Raw genomic sequence first — 22,851 nt, forward strand, 5'->3', positions numbered from 1 at the left:
ATTACCCAAACATAACAGTGCACTTCTCAGAGGCTTTCATAGATCAGTAGTCAGCTAGTGCTTCTCCTTTGTTGGGTAGATAAGTTACCATTGGGGAAAAAAACTTCCAATTTGAAATTTGGTTATTTAATAGCACTTTCCTGTTCAGGGAAGTTATTTTAAAGCTAGGAGTTTGTATTTTAACGGACTGTCTCAAGACTCCAATTCACTTTTAAATAAGTTGTTCAAAGTAATTGAAAAACATTTTTTGTGGAGAAATTGTGTTTATTTCACTTTTTGGTGATGGTAAAGTTCTTTAAAGTGTTTATTTTTTTTTTTTTGGGGGGGGGGGGGGGCTGACTTTTAAAGATTTTAAGTTTTACTGGATTTTGCTGCTTGATTTCCCCTGAGAAAGAGGCAAAAATTTTGGCTTGACCATAGAACAATTTGTTGGTCCTTCAGTCAGTGTCTCTTCCAGCCACAAAAAAAGTTACAGCATTTGCCACGGCAGCAGGCTAGCAAATTACTACTAGCTGCAGGTGGATGACACTGCTGTGACCAATGTGTACCAGAGTTGTGGCTTACTCCAATCATTCTTTATCCCAGATCCATCTGGTGTAGCACATACAGACACTATCGACCAGGTCTTAGCCATATCCTCTGTGTCTGTTTGGTTCTACCCAGTGGACAAGGGAGAGCCACTCATCATTCCTAGGAGAGAAAACAGGGAAAGTTTCTCTCTTTTTTCAGAATGTTGTACACATCCCTGAGAAAACTGCTGCTCCTACTACTAATAACTCTGCTGGACCCATTTTTCCTCATTAAAAAGAAACATAAAACTAAACGTGTCTACGCACCCTTATATTTCCTTAAACAGGAGTAGTTTAGTGGGTCTGTCTCTGGGTTTAACTCAGGCTTTTTATCCTACTTATAAAGTAGCTTCTGCTAAAAGAAAGGGGAATACTTCTTTTCTTGAAGAAAGTCAAGATTCTGAGTATAAAACAGGAAGATAAAAGGACAGATACACATTTTTCACACTAATTTCTGATTCAGACTCACAGGAGAATTTAGCTTCTGAGTGTCTCTGCGGGATTTCTCTTCCTCTTTGACTATTTCTAGAATGTGCCAGTGTTTTCAGTGGGAAAGTATTGAGGCTGCTCATATCCCTCAGAAAATATGCATTGTCACTAAAGAAATTTCCAGAACATTTACCCATTCCTCCAGTCCTTTCAGTTTACAGGATGCGTTTCTTACTGAGTACAATTATCATGAGACTCAGCCAGTTGCCACTAAAAAGGCAGCTAAGATGTATAAAGTTCATCAGTCTTTTAAGTTTTTATACACTGTTCCAAATTGACCCAGCAGCTATTAGTTAATCGCACTGCCATTACACATTTAATTTATTGCAGTTCTGCTCTTTCTGATAAGGATGGGAAGACTCTTTGATTTTCAGTTTCTTCTTGTGAGGAAAAATCTGCTTTAAAATAATTTAAAAGTCACTAATCATTGTTTTCAGAGTGTATGTAAGGCTTTGTTGATACTTTTTCCAGGGCTATGGCCTCTGGACCCCTTTCCAGGTTTGCCTGGCTGCATTCTCAGAACCTCCCAGATGATGTTTAATGAGATTTCAAATTTTCCTTGGATACAGATTTAGTTTGTGGCCCCTCTGCTCTAGAAGTGATCAAAAACTGTGATGAAAGGGGAAAGTTTAATACGGGGAATCTCTAAGATTTTTCAGCCCTCCTTTTCCAAATCTTCTAAGGGGTTCTCTAGCCCCTCATTTAATTTTGACAAAAAAGAAAACAAGCAGTCTCAACAAAATGTAGGTAAACAGACATTTAAGAAGAAATGGCAAGGGAGTTCCAAAAAGAATTCTGGAGCATCCCAAAATCAAGGGCAGTCCAACAAGTCAGAATGATTATTTAAGGGGCCTTATCCCCCAACCCTACCCTGGCAGCCATGTTCCCTTCCAGAAAGTCTGAATCTCAACTTTTTTTTTCTTTTTGGCAATGGATTCAGACAAATGAGTTCATAGGTTCATATATAGGTACTAGGTTATCGGCCCTGGGGTCTATGCAAGCCCAGCCAAAAAGTTACCCTGGCTTTTACCACCCAAGAAAATTATTTTCCTGTGCCACTGTCGAGCAGAGCCACAGAGGTGATCCCTGGGGTGAATTTCCTATTTCCCATCCAATCATCAAGATTTTTCTTGAAGAGTTCTAATGAGGGGCTTTGTTTGATATAGATAGGTAGTTTATTCCAGAGTATGGGAAGTCTCTGGGACAGGAATCTATCCCTCCAGCATGTTCTGTTTATTGTGGTGACAAGGGTTAGGTCCCTAGAGCGTGTAGCTTAGAGGGATTGGGATTTCTTTAAATGGAGCATGTCCAACAGCTCTGGGTTTGACATAGCTTTGTATGTTAGGCAGAGAACAGTCTGAGTAGGTGATATGCGACGGAGTAAAGCTGGAGTTTTTTGAGACGGTCTGCGTAGGGCATCTGTTTGAGGCTGGTAATCCTCTTTGTGAGGTATTTCTGCGGCCTTTCCAGTTGCTGTAAATGTCTTGTGAGGTACATACCAAAAGGGGCGTTGTACTCTATAATAGGTCTAATGAGTGGTGAGTAGAGGGGAACAATGTCCTCTTTTTTTCTGGATGAGAGAACTTTTATGACGAGGTGTGCCACATAGAAGGATTTCCTGACTACTGTGGCAATGTGATTATCAAAGTTCTGAAGTTCATTCATTATGGTTACAGATGGCAATGGGAAGAAATGTTTCTAGGGGGTAATTCACATGTTCCTCATGACATGGTATTCCTGGGGTAAAAATATAACCAAGTTCTTCCTCCCCAGATGTGGAAAGGTTTTTATTCAAGGATGTTTCAGTACTAAAGAAAGAAAATGTTTGGAGACTAGTTCTGGATCTTTTTTTTCATAAATCTGTTTATGATAATGACCAGTTTCAAAATGATGCCACTTCAGAACCATTTACCTCTTCTTCATCATTCAAGTTTTCAGGTAGTACCAGTTTTAAAAGGTGCTTATCACATCCATATTCATCCAGAGTTCAGGCATTTCTTAAGGTTTTGTGCATCTGTATTAGATTATCATTTGTCTGCCTTAATCTTTGTCCTATCCATTGCACCAAAACTGTTCACAAAGTGTCTAGCTCCAGTTATAGTTCATTGCAGGCTAAAGGGCATCCACATTTTTCTATATTTAGTTAACTTGCTTATATTTACAGAGGCGTTTTCAAAGTGTCAGGAACCTCTCATTTGGGTGAAAGCTTTCTTAGACAAGCTGGGATTCCAAGAGAACATACAAAAGTCTTTGCAGAGTCCTTCACGCAGAATTGTATTCCTGGGGTGTCAGCTGGGCACCTCAGTTTAAACATCCTTTTTTTCACAGGGAAAAAACTAGATCTATATCTAGATCTTTCTAAGGTTTTCCACTCAGACTTTGGCAACTAATACCTCATGATTTTGGGTCTCGTGGCATCTAGATTCTCATGATACCCCTGGCAAGACTATACATGAGAAAGATACAATGGTATCTGAAGTAACTTTGGTTCCATCACAAACATCCATTGTCTTTTCAAATCCCAATTTTGGAGTTTGTCTGAAGAGAAATCACTTGGTGGAGACAGCAAATTTCTTTAAATATGTGTCTCCTCTTCTCCCTTCCCATTCCAAAGCAGTCAGTCACAGACACCTCGGACTTTGCATCTTACCTTGGTGTACCATTCACCCTGCAGTTACATCCCACCTAAAAGTGTTTTTTCAGCAAACACATAAATATAATAGAGATGCTTGCCCTGATTGATGCACTCAACTATCTGAATCATCTTTGCTCGTTATGTTGTTACAGGTAATATCACAGTTATGTGGTACATCAATAAACAAGGGCCAACCAGGCTGTACCCCTTGTGCAGACTAGTCATGATAGCATGGGCTATAGCTTCACTGCACAATCTCACTCTACTCTATAGGCATCCTACATTCCATCAGAACAAAACTGTGCAGCAAACAAGCTGAGCAAGGCAAGGGCAGACTCCCACAAATGAAACTATATTGAGGGTCTTCCGAGTTTTGATCCATCTTTGTGGAATTCCTCAAGCAGACATTTTGCCTCCTCTCTGAACAATCAGCTGGCAAGATTCTGCTTCAGGATTCCTTGCACGTTTTCTTTTGCTTGGACAGAAATGTCCCTGTCCATTTGTTCCACTGATATCAGAAGGAATTCCCCGAGATTATTGTGGTGACTCCCTTTTGACTCAGGCAATAGTGGTTCTCCCTTCTTTTGGAAATGGCGAGGAGCGATTCCCACAAGCTTCTTCACAGAGTGGATCTACTAACACAAGAACAGAAATGTTTGATATGCCCTGACATCAATCATCTTCAATTAACTGCCTGGATGATAGGGTCTTCATTCCTTTTAGGCACCTGTTTTCTGAGGACATACAGCAGGTACTAATGGATGCAATATAGCCTGCTTCTGGAAAATCATATATTTGCAAATGGAAAAAGTTTTCTAGTTGGTGCAACTACATAACCAGCACCCATTCAGAGCTAGTTGTTCTCTGGCTTTACAATATTTGTGTGAGTTACTGTTCTATGGCCTTTCTTATTCTTCAATCACGATTCATTTATCAGCCATTTCAGCAAGTCCACCCATGGATCCTCCTCATTCAATGTATTCTCATTTTAAAATGTTTTTGAAAGGGACCTTGCATAAAAGACCTCCAAGTAAAGCAAAACCCATTCATTGGGATATTATTTTTGTGTTAGAGAAGCTAATATGGCTCTATTGGAAGAGATTAACCTGGCTGACTTGAGGTTGATAACAAGGAAAACAGTTGTATCGATTTCTCTAACCTCTGCAAGAACACCACATGAGTCACAAGCACTTATGGTAAATCATCCCTTTCTCATTTTCCACAGGAAAAGGGTTTCTTGGAGAACTAATCCTTCTTTTATTCCTAAAGTGCTGTCAGAGTTTACTTTAAGCCAACCTATTCATCTCCCTGTTTTCTTGAATGAACTTAAAAATGATGGAGAAATGATACTCCATACTTTGGATGCCCACATACAACTCCAGTACTATCTTGACAAAAACAGAATTTTTCAAACATTAAGATCAATTGTTTCTTTTCTTATGAAGGTGAAAAGGGACATCTTGTGTCAAAACAGACTCTTTCCAAATGGTTGCCTAAGGCTATTACCTTTTGTTATACTGAACATAATAAAACTATTCCTGCTGGGAACAAAGTCCACTCTACCATGGCCTTGGCTTCATCTACGGGTTTTTGAAATGCACTGTTTTCATTTTGTACAAAATGTTGTTTTTTAATAGAAGCACAAATTACAAATGTGGCAGTCGTGTTTTATCTGCATTTCTTACCATAAACCAAATAGGAGTCTGTTACTGCTTCTACATTCTTTACTACAATAGCTCACATTTTATAATGGTTTTCTCACAACAAACTTAGGTCATTTGCAATAGTATAACCTGAATATTTTCTTATTTTTTTCAGTTGCTCTAAAAAGTAGTGTGTTGCACAGTCTCTAACTGTTCACATGTGGCTTCTTAGTTCCTGTACTTTCATATATTAAAAAAACATAAAAAAACATTCTGTCTGCTGTTCTTGCTAAATCCTGATTTTCTCTTTTCACTGTGTCTCCTTAACTTGTATTATAGACTAGATTTCATGTTTTATACCTACTGATCCTTATTTGTCACTTGTCTTTAATCTGAACAAATATCACTTTGAAACATATGTTGGATTCAGGCACTACCACATGCTGGAAAGCAAAGCACTTGGACACTTACTTAACTCAGTCACTCTAATGGAGCCCAGGAAGTTTGCATAGTAACTTCTAATGGGCAAAGCCTAAGCCTTTTGACAGAATCAGATTATGTCCTCACAGTTCAAACAAATGATGTTAAGTTGTCCAATCTCACCTTCATTCTTGCTGGATGGGTTCGGAGCCGATTCTCGGCACTGACTCTGCCACTTAATATAGCTCGAGAGCTCTTTACTGGCTCAAGGCTACCCCTTATCCCAGAATGCCCAGCGCCAGCTACCTAGATCTTGTTTGCTGCTTTAGCTGCGATGTTGTGAGCAATACTGGCTCAGGCTTAGTATAATTTTTTTGTCTCTTTTAAACTCAAATATTGTGCTTAAAATTTGATATAATTCTTCTTTTGTAGTAGTTTGTAAGTTTCTTTTACTGTAAACCCCCTTATCTCATCATTGTGCTTTATTTTTGTGCTGTGTTGGCCAATGCCCCTTAGTTGCTAGGCCTTCTGTTATTCACTGAACTCGGTTAACTTAGAGAGCCCCCCCCCCCTTAAAGACAGCCGTTTAAGTTAGAGGCTCTCCTTTAAGGTGTTTATTAATTTTTTAGTTTTTCTATAGAAGTTTGACTTTTACTAAAATGTCTAAGGAAGTTAAAACCTCTAGTTTTAAAAAGTGTTTCTCATGCTGTCAGAAGATGTCTCTGACAGATGGACACACTAGTTGTGTTTATTGCTTGGGGGCTCTGCACCTGCAGGACTCTTGTGGTATTCGTCATGCCTTTAGTCCAAGGGTCCTGCAGGAGCGGAAAAACAAGCTTATCCTCCATGGATTATCAAAACAGGATTCTCTGGCTAAAGCATCTCAGCCAGTGAAACCTTTGAAACCAGTCAAGCCATAGACTGCTTGTTCGGAACCGACCTTTGATCTTGACAAACCAAGTGGGCCGGTGCCAGCTGGCACTGACAAGACTACCCCTCCATCGGCTCCAACTGTTACTTCAGAGCCATCTCGGAGCCACAAAAGAGCTAGGTCTCCTCCTTTAGATCCATTCCGCTAGGTGCCACAATCACCATTACTCCAAAGCAAGTCCAGTCATCACTCATCTTCCCACTCCTCTTAATCTTTGAGGTTATCGGATCAGGATGTGGAAAGAGTGGTCAGTAGGTTGCTTAAGTCATAGGCCCTTGCTAAAATGCTTTCAAGTCCATATCAACAGGCTTCATCTCCATCCACTTCGATTTCAAGTCCTCCTCCGACTATACTTAGTTTGGAGCCGGAGTCCATGGATGCTCTGATAGTGGTTCCTTTGGCTCCGATGACATCCTCATCAGCTCCGATGTTGGCTGCGATTACCTTGATTCTTCCACCCATCGAGGTATCTGGGTGCTGAAGCTCTCTTGTCAGCTCCAAGGGGGGAAGTGGCATCGGACCCTTGTCCGACCTCGCTCTCCCTCTCGGAGCATCAGCTCAGTTGAGCTTGGCTCCCACATCGGCCTCAGAGCCATTGCCCTCAGAGCAGGGTGGTATTCCTGTCTCTTCAGAGCTGGTGCCCTCTTGTGTCAAGACTGTGATGCTTCTGAGGTCATGCTAAGAGTGCTGTCCCCACAGATGGCTCCACTATCAGTTCCATCAGCTCCTTCCCCCTCAGTGCCTGTGACAACCTCTACTCCTCCTCCAGCCCCAAAGCGTAAGGAACCTATGCCCCAGGACACCCCATTAGGTGAACCCTCTTCTTCTGAAGCCTCCCCAGAGTATTTTGAGCAGGCTCCCTGGAAGAAAAAGTGCAAGAGGAAGCACCTAGTCTCCCTTGAGTCTGTTACCTCAGATACAGACCTAGATGAATCTGAGGGGTCCCCAAGGTCCCCCTCTGAAGATGTTTCCTTTTCAGACATCCTTGAGATTCTCAGGCAGAGGCATAGCTGGACTTCCCCAGCCCCCCACCAAGGATGACTCTGTATACCTGGATGCATTTGGTTCCCGACCTTCCACCTTTTGGGTGTTTCCACCTTTTGATCCACTCATGTCTGTAGTGTCTTGAAAGGCTCGGTCAGCTCCAGATTCCATGGAACCTGCCCCAAGGAGACCCAATAAATTCATCACAGCTCCCCAAGACAGACAATTCTTAACTAAAGGTGTCCCAGTTGATGCTATGGGGTAGCAGCAGCCACAAAGACAGAGTTAGCTGAAACCTCCTCATCTGTCCATCCACCGAATAAAGACTTTTGTACGATGGACAGATATGGGAAGCAAATGTTTTCATCAGCGACCTTCTTCCTTAGGTCCCTGAACTATCTTTCCCATTTTACTAGGCTTCAGAGGGATCTACTAAAAGAACTTGGAGATACCCTACAAGATTCCACAGCTGAGGGAGCTTCAGCCAAGGTAGCTACCCAGCTTGCGACTCTTAATTCAATAGTCATCTCCTCCATGAGGCTTATTTCAAATGCAGCTGATGGAGCGAGTAGAGCTGCGGGAACTGGAGTAGCTCATAGGAGACATTCTTGGCTGCAGCTGTGTCAGTTTGTAGAACCTTTCAGAGCATCCTTCACCAATACCCCCTCTCTTTGGACCTTAGGTGAAAGACATGCTTACCAGGTGCCAGCAGGAAGGCAAGACACTCTCTGATGTTGGAGTCCATTTTTCCACTCCTACCAGACCATACCCAAAAGGTCAGAAGGGTGGAAAGATGTGGTTTTGAAAATCTCAGGGACCCTTGCCTGATGCACATGGCGAATTGTCTCCCAGAGGCAGAGGGGGAAATAATAACAATGGCAGATGCCGCCCTCATGGCAGAGGGGATCCGCAAAATCAGGGTGGCTGATTCATTTTCTTCCAAACCCTATCAACATCCCTGAATGGATGCCTGACTGCTCAATTCTGGAGGCAGTTGGGGGGGAGGCTTTCATTGTACCTGACCGCCTGGCAAAATATTACAAAAGACAAATGAGTACTAGCCATTATATCCGGAGGTTACAAGATTCCCTTTCGTCAACCCCCTTTTGTTTCCATCCCAGATGTTCCATCCCAATCTAAGGTATCAGGCAGTCACAGAAGTTTCAAGACTGCTAGAAAAAAAGAGCCATCCAGGAAGTCCCCGCAGACCAAGTAGGATCTGGAACTTACGCAAGATTCTTTTAGTGCCCAAAAAGACAGGGGACTGGAGACCAATTCTGGATCTCAGCAGGTTAAACAAATCTGTACAAAAAGAAAAGTTCCAGATGGCAACACTGCAGTCCATTCTCACCTTTCTGGGTCAGGACAATTGCATGTGCTCCATAGATCTTCAGGACATGTGCTATCATATAAAAATGGACAGATTTTCCAGGAGATTTCTATGCTTCTGGCTAGGGGCCAGTCATTGCCAATTCAGAGCTCTGCCCTTTGGTTTTACCACAGCCCTCAGGGTGTTCACCAAATGCATGGCAGTAGTCATGGCTTACCTGAGACGTCAAGGATTCCAGGTGTTTACTTATCTGGACAACTAGCTCCTCACTGCTACCACCAGGCAACAATTTATAGAAGCATGAGATTACACCATTACATCCTGTGCTCAACTAGGCATCACAATCAACTTCAAAAAAATCTGCCTTGTTGCCATGTCAATCTATTACATACATAGGAGCAGAGGTAGACACAAGAAAAATGATTGTAAAATTGCCTCAGGAAACAGTTTCAATTATTCGAAAACAAGTGTCACTTCTCCTTAGGAGCAAAAGAATTCAAGTCAAATATGTTCTTCAAGTTCTAGGGTCCATGGCAGCAGCCATTCTTCTAGTCCCCTTAGCATGCTTTCACATGAGAATCCTTCAGTGGCTTCTTTTCACACAATGGTCCTTCCAGGAATTACCCATGTCTCACATGATGCTAATTACGGAATCTTGCAAAAGACACCTTTCCTGGTGAATGGTAGTTTCTCTGGGCAGACCTTTCATTGAACCCCATCCGGTTGCTACAGTGACCATGGACGCTTCCCTGATAGGGTGGGTGGACATTATCTAGGGAAGACAGTCCAAGGCAGTTGGCAACCTCACGAGTACCACTTGCACATCAACATCCTGGAGATGAGAGCAGTGCTCCTAGCATTGCAAGCTCTTCAAGACTCTCTCCCTGCTGGGACTATTGCAATACAGACAGACAGTATGTCAGTGGTTTGGTACATTGACAAACAGGGCGGAACCAGGTCTTACCCCTTGTGCTGAGAGGCCCTCTGACTGTGGCAATGGGTGATTTCCTCCCAACGTTTTCTGATAGCAATGCATATCCCTGGAACATCCAACGTAATAGCAGACAGGCTCAGCAGGACTATTCTCATGCCTTATGAGTGGTCTCTAAAACAGGAAATTGTGGATCTTATTTTCCGCAAATGGGGCCAGCCTTGCTGCGATCTCTTTGCCTCTCCCCTCAACAACAAATGCAGCAGCTACTTCTCCCTTGTTCTTCCTCCAGGTCAGACACCAAGGAACACTCTAGTCCATGATTGGCCTCAGGTACTCCTTTATGCATTTCCCCCCTTCCCCATAATTCCAAAAGTCATTCAGAAAGCAAAATCGTTGGGTTGCAAAATGATCCTCATTGCCCCCTATTGGCCTCAACAGATTTGGTTTCTGTTCCTTCACCCCCACCTTCTAGCTCAGCCTTGGATTCTGGACCCAGTACCGGACCTCTTGATTCATCACTTAGGCAGGATACACCAATCCCTCCAATCTCTCAAGCTCACAGCTTGATTACTCCACTTCCAATCCTAGCCAGGTTACCCAATATTTCCCCAGAAGTGCGTGATATTATTGTTTCCTCCCATAAGGCAAATACAAGGAAAGTCTATGCTAGAAAATGGAAAAGATTCTCTTACTGGGCAGAATCCAGGAATTTAGATCCTTTTACAGCTCCTGTACATAAGATTTTGGATTTCCTAGCAGAAGTGTTTCATTCTTGGGCAGCAGCTGCTACCATCAGAGTACAACTGGCTGCCATTTCAAATTTTCATGTTGGAGTTTCTAACTCCAGCATAATGTCTCACAAACTCTGTAAGGCCTTCCTGAGAGGTACATCTCTACTTAGACCCAAGTGAAAGAGCCATTTCCACCTTGGGATCTCAGTTTGGTTCTTGCCTCCTTGATACTGCCACCATTTGAACCAGCAGCATCATGTTCCTTGAAGTTTCTCTCTTGGAAAACTCTTTTCTTAGTTGCTATTACTTCTGCCAGACATGTTTCAGAATGTTCCAATTGTGAAAAGATTCTCTTACTGGGCAGAATCCAGGAATTTAGATCCTTTTACAGCTCCTGTACATAAGATTTTGAATTTCCTAGCAGAAGTGTTTAATTCTGGGGCAGCAGCTGCTACCATCAGAGTACAACTGGCTGCCATTTCAAATTTTCATGTTGGAGTTTCTAACTCCAGCATAATGTCTCACAAACTCTGTAAGGCCTTCCTGAGAGGTACATCTCTACTTAGACCCAAGTGAAAGAGCCATTTCCACCTTGGGATCTCAGTTTGGTTCTTGCCTCCTTGATACTGCCACCATTTGAACCAGCAGCATCATTTTCCTTGAAGTTTCTTTCCTGGAAAACTCTTTTCTTAGTTGCTATTACTTCTGCCAGACATGTTTCAGAATTTCATGCACTATGTGTCCGCCCTCCATACCTAGTTTTTCACAAATTCAGGGTTTCTCTGAGAACTAACCCATCTTTTCTACCTAAAGTTTGTTCAGACCACAATTTGAATCAATCCATTGAACTCCCTGTTTTTTTCCTTAATCATTCCAACAAAGCAGAATACAGATTACACCAATTGGATGTGCATAGACAACTGCATTTCTATCTCCATAGATCTAAAGAAATGAGAAAATCAAATCAGTTGTTCCTTTCATTTGCTAACAACAAACAAGGCCTTCCAGTTTCTAAAGTAACATTGTCAAAATGGTTATCGAACTCCATCGTCCATACCTACCACTTGCGACAAAAAGATCTTCCAACAAAACCCAAAGGTCATTCAATCAGGTCAGTAGCTACTTTGGTAGCATTTCAATCTAGATTGCCCATAGATTCAATTTGTGCAGCAGCTACATTTGCAGATCTTCATACATTCATTTCTCATTACAAAGTAGATGTGGTCTCCTGGGGCAGAGCTTCCTTTGGTTCCACGGTTCTGAAGAGTCTGTTCCAATGAGCCACCCAGGTTTGAGGTGCTAGGGATGCTGTCCCATCCAGCAAGAATGAAGGCGAGATTGGACAACTTAACATAATGAAGTTATGTACCTACCATAATGTTCCATGTTAGTTGTCCTTCATCTCGCCTTCCTTCTTGCGTCCCTCCCTCCTCCCCCCTTCCTCGAGGATTGAGAGGAATTTCTCAATGGTTTCACTGGCTAATTTGTTTTATTATTAGTTGCTTCTCAACCAAGCCATGACAATTAACTTTATATCCAGGTTTATTAATGGATTATCTTCTATAATTATGTCTAGTGTGAGCTATCTCAAACGAGATCTGGATAGCTGGTGCTGGACACTCTGGGATAAGGGGTAGCCTTGAGCCAGTAAAGAGCTCTCAAGCTATAGAGTGGCTGAGTTGGAGCTGAGGGTAAGCTCTGGACCCATCCATCAAGAAGGAAGGCGAGATGAAGGACAACTAACATGGAACGTTATGGTAGGTACATAACTTCTTTTTCATATTTCTGGAACCACAGGGATTGTGAAAGAAGTATAAATGGCAAACTCTTCAGCACAAACTATTTTTATAGTGGTAGTATTCTTTGGGTTCTACTTTGTAAACTGAATTTTATAAGTCACAGCAACTACAGTAACTATTACATTTGTAATATTTTGTAAACAACTTAACAGTATCTCAGCAACCACTTAAGTTACACACATACTGTCAGCAGCATTTTATTCATCTAGCTGAGAGTTTTCATATGAGGCTAAGTAGGTCAGTCTGTGTTATTTGGTTGTTGAGGTATTTAGAAAAATGTCAAAAGTACATCTATATAAATTAAAATCATAAAAACAACAGTTATTATCTATTTACCTGCACTAGACAGAGGCCAAATATTAATGCAGTTGAGTTTGCCATTGTGTACACTTTAAGATGTAATATTTTAAAACCTTTTACATAGCATGGTTTTGGAATTACTGATGCAGATATGAACAAGCAATATTTGATGCCTAGAGGCATCAGTAGGAGTTAACTGCAGACGCACCTGGAAGCATCACTCAGATATAATGAGTTTAGAAGACTGAGTATTCTCTGTTGTGTAGTACCAATTAGTATTTTGTATCCAGCATGATATTTTCTTCCTCTTCCTAGTTTTGAACACTCAGCACAGGAATGTCTGCACTTTTTACCTTCTCCATTATCCTTTTCTTCAACACTGTGAACTTGGTTACCTTCTAAATCCTACTTTCTAACAACCTTTTTATCACCTAACCTTCTTTTTTTACCTTAATATACATTCAGTCACATCCTTCACCCTCTGTAATACTAGCATACAAATCTATCTCACATGTTTAATACCACTGTCCCTTTAGTCAAACCAGTCTGTTTAGACTTCGATTGTAATCACAAGAGTGACATCATTATTCAGCATAAACAACAAAATTCAGTCCACCACTAGAAACCAAAGATCCTAAAGTTCTATTCACCAAAAATATTTAATATAATACCAGATTACCATTTTGCTTTAGAAGATTAAAGACAGAGTAGTAGAACAGTTATAGCATTTATTGTACTTGTGTCAGAACTATTTGATATGAAATGCAACTTACCACTTTAAGTACAATTAAAAGGGATGACATAACTTATAATTTGCTCATATGATCAGATATTATTTAAGAATAAATTCTAAATGGTAAAAAGTAATAAGCACTTACAATATCCCAGTATTACATCTGTCTTCACTAATGACATCATCAGTAACATAGTATGAAATTAACGAGACACTTACCTTAAATTTTCTCCAATGTCAGAGTTATGCACTCCCAAAACTGCTTTTACAGATTCAATGTAGTTCATCATCAACCATTTCATTCAGAGCTATATCTAATGTATTGTGCATGCATGACCTCTTTTATTTTATTTGGAACAAGCAGAAGCAGAAATTATTAGATATGTCCATTTAGCCTAGGACCAAAAAATGCCCCTAGGCTTATAATTCATTTTTTGCTCTTTCAAAGACAATATATCCTGCAAAACTGTCTTGTTTGGTATATCAGCACTAATTTGACAAAAACTAAATATATGAATCTAATCCCACAAAGCTTTAATGAATGTTTGTACGATGCACTAGCTTTATGTTGGTATCTAATGTCTGTTATGAGTTCAGAAATCCTAAGTCTAAGCACTCTATCAGTTTTTTTCCAAATAAAACTCTGAACATGTATATATGTAATGCTATATAGACAACTAATTCACTCACATAAGTGATCAATTGAGTAATATTAAAAAATATAAGTAATTATATAAAAATATCTTTATTTCAATCAATAATTCTGTTTCTTTAAGAAGAAAAAGACATCTGGTAGTATTAGTAGAGCAACTTTGTTTAATGAATTAGTAAATGCAACATAAGAGGGCTAAAAGAAGTCTGACCATAGTTTTTTGTCCCTTGTTGAAGGAGAACATGTAGTTCAGAGCAATAGCTGTGTAAGAGAGAGTCAGCAACAGTGGTGGATGACCTGAATGGGGAAATAGGAAACTGTTCCTAGCAAGGAAATCTGGAGAGAGAAACTGTTGGGGAAACAGTCTGTCTATTGGTATAAGGATGAGAATAAAACTGAGTTAAATGTGCTGGCAGTGCTTTTGGGTTAGCCATATAGTTTCAATTTTGCTTGACGTAACCTGCATTTAATGTGTGTGTGTGTGTGTGTGTGTGTGTGTGTGTGTGTGTGTGTGTGTGTGTGTGTGTGTGTGTGTGTGTGTGTGAGTGTAAGTATGTATGTATGTATGCAAATATCTGTTGTTCTACTTAAATGGATTAACTGGTTTACAGCTTTCCTATTTGCTTAACTTGATTAGTAGGAAAGGTGTTGATTTTGCACAAGATTGCTATAAACCTACAGTTGGCGAATATGCCCTTTTCCCCATATTATGCAATCTTGGATTTTGTATATTTAAGTAGTAGGGAATTGTGGGGTTGCAGCACCCACACACAATGGGTGTGAGGTGGCCTTGTTTTTATTAGCATGCTTTGAGGTTGTGTCTAAGAGTATGCCAAGAAGTCTTTGATAATTATCAAAGTGTAGTCAATATTTATATCGTTGATCTACTGAACCTTCAATTAACCTAAGCAGATTTACATATATAACTGTATATTTAATATGGTTGAATTCTATTATTGTATTTTAGTTAACAGTCATAATATTGTCAAAATAATATCATAAATTAAAATTATCGATGGTGCATAATGTTAAAAACTATTATTGACAAATAAATGATCCTACGCATTTGCAAGAAACAAATGACCTACCATTAAATAGACATAAATTATACATCTGCCAGTACTGGACATTACTAATCAAGTGTAAACAATTGAATATGTGAAGCATGCATTTCTCAACCAAATAGAGATTATTAGTATTGTCACAATACAGCTGCAAAGTCCCAAATTAGATGCAAAAACCTCTTCATGCATTTAATAGCCACTGTGCAATATATGCATATAGTGTATTTAAAACCAAATGTCTTTCCAAAATTTCATTGGCATATATTATACAGTACTGCTCTGCTGATATGTGCTGCCAACTGTATACTAAGTGCTAGGTACTTTATATGCAGCAATTACACAAAGAAAACTTTATTATATGTTAATACTGGATATACATCATAGCTAGCATAATGAATAAGTGAAAGGATATCTCACCTACCTTTTGTGGATGTCTTGAAACTATACAGTACATCAGATAAACATCTGAAAGAGCAACTACAAGTTTTTAAAGCCTTCTCAGATGACATAGCAAAGAGGAACATTAAAAACTTAAGAAAGCATAAGACTTGGAGAGGAATGTGATATTTGAAATAAGGAGTGTACAGATAGCTTGGAACAGATGAATGGGTAACGATACAGCATAAAAAAGAGAAGAAAGTGCAGTAAAGAATATTTCAGAAGACTAAAATTAATAATGAAAACAGCTTTGACATCTAGGGATAAAGTTTTAACTATAAATCAACTTGTGTTTTCTGTTTTAACTTCTAGCCTTAGGGAAATTGACTTGGATAAGCTTGAGAGGAAACAAGAAAATTGCACCATTCCCATCAAATAATATACAAGAACCATTCAGAGAGAAGCCTCCTTGAACACAACAACACAAATATATCAGTGATTGAGAGATTGCACAATATTTTTTGTTTCATGCATAACTAATACAATGCCTATATTGTTACTTTGTTATATAGGAAAGACAAAAAATTCCCTTAACAAACAGATCTGTGAGCAGTATTATGATGTTAATAATTAAGAAACAGATGAATACCTTATATAGGCACTGTATTAGTTGTGCAGGAAACAAAAAAATAATGTTTTTTTTTTTTTGTATTGGAACAAGTTGTAAAGAACCCAAGAGGTGGGACTTGGGAAGAACTGTTGTGGCAGGTAAGATTGGATGCAAGTAAGAAGCCAGAGTCAATTATATGGTTTCCTTGGTTAGTCTGTTGAGACTGAGAACAGTGAAGTTATAGTTTTTTTGTTATTTTTTGCACATTTTTTCCTTTTTAATTTTTTAAGGAAAAAGTTTTTAAATAAATGTCTTAAAACGCTTACTCCTTTCTGACAATTTTAGAATGTTTTAAATGTATATAAGTTTTAAATGTATGTTTTTTAATACATAGTTTTTTTAGATGGCTTCTCTGCTGCTATTATTGGTGTTAATACATCTTTATATGAATGGTGAAATCCTGTCTAATTATGTAAATGTTTTGATGGTGATTGTTTTTTTAAAATCATGACTTAATGATTTGGTATATTATATAAATGGTTACAAAGAGGAGACTTGTTAGTTTTGCTGAAGTACTGACACTTAGAGATGAAAGCACTTAACTTTTTTTGGTAAAGAAGCTTGTTCAAGTTCTCTGAATGCTCAAGTATTTGTGCTTCTTTATGTTCTTTATTGACTGGTGTTTTTTGAATGGGCTTGCAAACAGAAACTAGAACAATGTAATAAAAGGTTACACAGACACTGCTAACATATCTAAATATGTTACTAATACCAGTAAGCCCTTATGAACTCCAAAAATAGGTCATTCTGGGTACATTGCAAGTGCTGAGAAAAGCACTCTTATCAAATGTCAAAGACTGAAAGAAAGCTGATTTCATGAACTTTAATTATGCCTTGACTTAGGAATGGGGTCAGTACTCATTAAGGTAGGTAAAAACCTAAGCATTTGGAGAAATTAAACCAAAAAGTAAGAAACAAGAACTGTTTACTGGCACACTTATCAATAAATATACTCTTTTGTATGATATGTACAAATTACTGTATTTGTGGAACAGTGTTACATGATTAAGTGTAGCATGAGAAGGAAACTTTAAAAAATATATGTCATACCGCACTTGTAGACACAGTTACATAAAACACAGTCTGCATGCAGTGTAGTGTATTATGTTAATAACAGACATATCTGTATTACTTCAGGTAAACTCTTAGCAGTGTTCACTCTTCTAACCAAATGCCACTAAAGAATGTGCTCATAGCCATCAACCTCCTCGTAGGACTTGTATGTCTCCACACAATCAGCTCCCGAGGAAGCCAGACAACTGTATTCATGTATTGAAAGTCAAAAACACAATTGATGTGTATACTTGACTGAGTTACTGTTTCACCCCCCCCCCCCCCAAATAGTATCTGACTGACTGGAAAACTGTAACACAAATATTAGATAGGGGAAAAAACTTTAAAAAGATATTAAATAACATAACAAAAATGCTTCTTAACTATATTTCAGTTCAGATATCTAAACCTTAACCTGATATATTCAGAGTGAGATTCTGTACCACTAGTTCAAAAAGAGCTACTTCAGAGCAAAAAACAAAAATAATAGTAGCTCTCTGATTTATTTTGCTTGACTTGCATCTAGGCTTAAAAGAAATCAGTCTATAGTGTTGTATGAAGAACACATTACAGACTTAAAGAACTTAAACAATGAGTGAGAAGGTTACTGAAAAAACAATCAGTAAAAACAAAATGAAAACTCCATCAAAGCTAGAACTTCCAATAAGTGACCGCCCAAACCTCTTGTATCAGAGGCACATGGGATATATGCAAATGATCCTTACGAACATCAGGTGTTTCAGCTAATTGGCAATTGTGAATGCCCATGACTTGTTCTGTCATTTTAATGGACAATTTCAGGCCAAAGAACTTGGAAAATCAAATGTACCTTTACTAAAGTTGTTCATTGTTTTTTGAAATATTCCCACACTATATCAAGGATCTTCCTGCTATGCTCTGGCTCCGTCAACTCCCCTGCCCTGCCCTCACTTCCCCCACCCCTGCTATGCCTACATTTATTTGAAACTAACCACATCCACAAAGTATCATTATCTAATCAAACAAGTTCTTGACACTAAATTACTGTACTACACTTTTACTAAACATACTCGCCTATGTTAAAGTAGGTTACCATATCAATTATATTCAAGTTCTGATTCAATAGTCTAAGGGTAGCTTACTTGATACTAATTTTAATATCAATTTTACCTGCTTCAGCCAAGCTATCCTACTAATGAATCAATACCTCAAAATGATAACATTATATATCCTTTCCTTACTGACCTTATCACTAACTACACATTTAACTTACCAAACCATACTAAATAATTCAGACCACTGCCATATCACAAGTGACTACCCGCACAAAGTTTGGCATAAAATAATTATATTCCCCCCACATCTGTAATGTTTTGTCAACTCAGTCTTACTATAACCCCATATCAAAACACCCCCACATCTCCCTATAATGTGACAAATGCACAGTCAAAATTATTAGAACCATATTAGTCATTGTATCTAAACTTATTCTCAGTGGTGATATTCACCCTAATCCAGGCCACAACAGTAGTCTAGACAGTATATCCTTCCACCCCTGCAACCAAAATCTACCATATACCAAATTTCCCTATTAAATCATCAGACTTCTTAACATTAAACATTAACATCAGAAGTATTACAAACAAAATCCATGCACTACATGCAGCTCTTTACTTATATTCCCCAGATATTACTCTAATCACGGAAACGTGGTTAAAACTTGATATATCCAACAACAAAATTCTACCCTTAGGATATAATATACTAAGACAAGACAAAATGAGCAAAAAGGGTGGAGGAATAGCTATTATATTTAAAAATAACTTAATTCTCGAAGCCATAGAACTTAGTGTCCCAAATTTTGGTAACACAAATCATTTTTGCACAACTAAAACTTAATGCTAAAAAGCATATTAATATTTTCGGATCCTATATCCCTCCAGGTCAGAACATCTCCACAATAGAAAATATTTTGGATTAATGCTCCAAAGCACTGCCCCAAGAGACAATAATCTTGGGTGACTAAAATATCGACTGGATCACCTGTAATTTTAATAATCCCACCAAACAACTTCATCCTCCATGACTTCACCCAAACTATGCACGTCCCTACCAGGATAGATAAATTATCTAATAGACAAGTCCACCTTAGACTGGATATTAACAAATAAACCTGACCTTTCATTTCACTTTGACTCTCTCCCAGATTCCCTTAGGGATCAACTTCCCACCTACTTAATTAGACTAAGAATAAACCCTTCTAAGCTTACCATGTACCATCCTATTCAAAACAAAACTAACTTTAACTACCAAGAATTCATAGACACATTAATATGTTGCAGTCAGGTTCTACTTAAACACCTCCCCCAAAAAGATGCTGTAAAATACTTCAATTCCACCTTCCTGAATATATTAAGAATATATTAAACAAACTAGCCCCCCCCCCCCACACAAGGACTATTAGAATTAAATGCTTACAAAAGAAACTACAGTACTCCTAAAAAATAGAGATAAAGCTTGGAGTAAATGGTACCTTATTAAATCTCAAACAGATAAATAGGCATATTAAGAACTCAAAAACAACGCAAAAAGTCTTATCAAAAAGGACATAACAAATTTTTACTTTACTATCCAAAACAAACATCATAACAACCCGCAACAATTCTACAGAGCAGTTAATAATATCCTCCTACCAGCCAATGCCAGCACACCCACCCCATCTTCCACTAACAACCTAGACAGTATAACCACTCAATTTAACAAATACTTCACTGAAACAATTCTAACTCTCTCCAACAAGTATTCCTCCACTACTACTTCTATTATTCCTACTTCTGACAAAACTAGGAAATCCTTTTCCTTACAACCTGTATCTTTCAACACAATAAACTACTAAAAAAACTGAAACCCACTGCCCTAGCTGCAGACATACTTCCTGCAGAGTATCTTAGAATTGCAAGTGATGCCATCTCCATCCCTATATCTGTCCTCATTAACTGTTCCATTACTAAAAAACTAGTTCCATCAAATTGGAAAATGTTCTATATTATCCCTTTACAAAAAGATTGTAAGTCAACAGAATTATCCAATTATTGGCCAATTGCTATACTGTCAGCCATATCCAAGATACTGGAAATATACATACAAACAAATTATGGACTTCCTACTTAATTAAAAATTGATATCCAATACCCAATATGGGTTCTGACCCTTCCACAGCACCACCTCTGCCCTTATAACCTTCACCGACATAGTCAACCACAACAGAAATAATTGCAAATTTGTCTCTGCTATTTTTCTTGACCTCTCTAAGGCTTTGGGTATGGTCTCTCACAGCAAACTCTTAAATGTACTTACCAAACTCATCTTAAGCTAATCTACTCTGTCCTGGTTCAAAGACTAACTAGCAGGCCATCAGCAAGCAGTTCAATGGCAAAAAACCCTTTCTTTTCTACTACCCATCACCTTAGGAGTCCCCCGAAGGCTCTATCCGTGGCCCCCTCCCATTTATTTACTTTACTAACAATCTCCATACATCAAACTTTCATAAATCTCTTGTACAATACACTGATGATTCTACACTATGTGCAGCTTCTTCTGTACACCATCTACAATCAATAACTCAGCAATCTTTCACTGCAGTAGAAGCTTGGCTAACTAATTCTCAACTAATTTTGAACCCCAACAAAACTAAGCTTATGCTTTTCTACCCCACTAGAAACAGTACCCTTCTCCCTTCCTTCAGCAGTCCATCACTAAATAACATCATCATGTCTTCCATACAACACACAAAACTTTTAGGTGTAGAAATTGACAGTAGTTTGAAATTTGAGATCGATACTGCCAAAACCATTACAAAGTCCACAAAAAACTAAATACACTTTATAGAAATAAAAAAAAAATCACTAGTAACACAAATCCCCCTAAAGCTTGAGCACATCTTATCTCAACTCTTCTCTAAGCACCTCCAATTCTAAAAAACCTTAGGAAATCATATTTAGACAAGTTAGAATCCTGCTATAACAAAATTGCAAAATTTGCTACTGACAACAGCTCTAGGATACATCATTGCACTACCCTCAAACAACTGAATTAGCTAGAACTCTCTCAACTAATAACGTGTCACCAACTGTGATTGGCACATAAGATCCTGCACCAACCTAAAAAAACAAAAGCACTTCAAAACTTATTAATACCTTAATCTAACAAATGTGTACTTTGCTCGAGTAGCAAGTACATTAAATGTTACCAAAGCTAACAATAAATCAGGCAACTCCCTTTTCTCGAACTACACAGCTAAAATCTGAAATAGCTTACCATGAGAAATAATCTGTTACCAATTTATCTCAATTCAAAAGAACTCTTAAGACTCACTTAACCAACACATGGCTATGCTTATGTACAAATCCTTGATAAGAAAAGAATTCCAATGCAATGTGCTATTTACTTTGAACACTCTCTTTCTCTAGGTAATATTAGATATCTATTAAAATGACTCACCCATGTAATATTTGGTTAACACTCTATAAGTCATGCATTTTCCCGATAGAGTTCTTCACTTTGTGTGCTTTAAAGAATAATTCTGTTTTTTCCTGTATTAGACTATGCAACAATGCCATTAATAAAAATATTAACATGAATGTATTTTTATCCAATGTTATACGTTTAACACAAATGTCAAGTCATGTATATGTAAACCTTGTATTTGTAATTATAATTATTGTTACATGTTAAATGTGGATCTTTTCTCCACGGGCCTAGACTGAAAAGGGATTTTTGTCCAGTCAGATTTTCCTTGTAATCAAATCAAATGTAAAATAAGTAAATAAAATAAAATAGATCAATCTTGTCCTCTAGTTGAACACTAGCTGAGATGATGGGCCATGTTAAACACAAGGATGGCAGCCATTTATGTAAAGCAGATGTACCTGTCCATGCACTAAATCCAAGTATGTTGCCTTTACAGGAGGAAACATGGATAAGAGAGAATTACGTAGCTGTGCAAAATGGAATTGATCTATTAGTTATGACAACCAAAGGTAATATATATAGGAATTAGCGTGATATGCAGTATGGCTAATAGATTGCACATATTCGTCTAAAGGGAGCTATTGTAATCAGCTTTATAGAGTACCTCTACCAATAACTCTGACTTACTGTGTAATACAGACCAAATCTTTAAAAATGTACAATTGTATGTTAAACTTAACATATGAAATACTATGCCAGTGTAATGTGCATTCGTCTCCGTGGTTTATGTGAGATTTCAAACATAATGCCATAAAAACTTTGTCCAGTGTAATAGCAGAGCAAAACTGAAGGTGTGTTGGATTCTTTTTTTCTTTTTTAATCTATGGTGGAAAATTCAAACATTAAGATTTATATCTAGGTATGGAAATGACACAGAATTCCAGATGAAGTGTTGTATTCTGATTCTCTGTCTTATGAAGGCTGAAGCAGTGGAAGCATAACTGATAATATAGAATTTTTAAAGTATGAAGAAACATATTTACCTGAGAAATTAAGTACATTTGTAACACTTAGTATTACATCTGTG

Source organism: Protopterus annectens, chromosome 8.part1 (assembly GCF_019279795.1).
Source record: "Protopterus annectens isolate FY-2018-M chromosome 8.part1, PAN1.0, whole genome shotgun sequence".
NCBI lineage: Eukaryota > Metazoa > Chordata > Ceratodontiformes > Protopteridae > Protopterus > Protopterus annectens.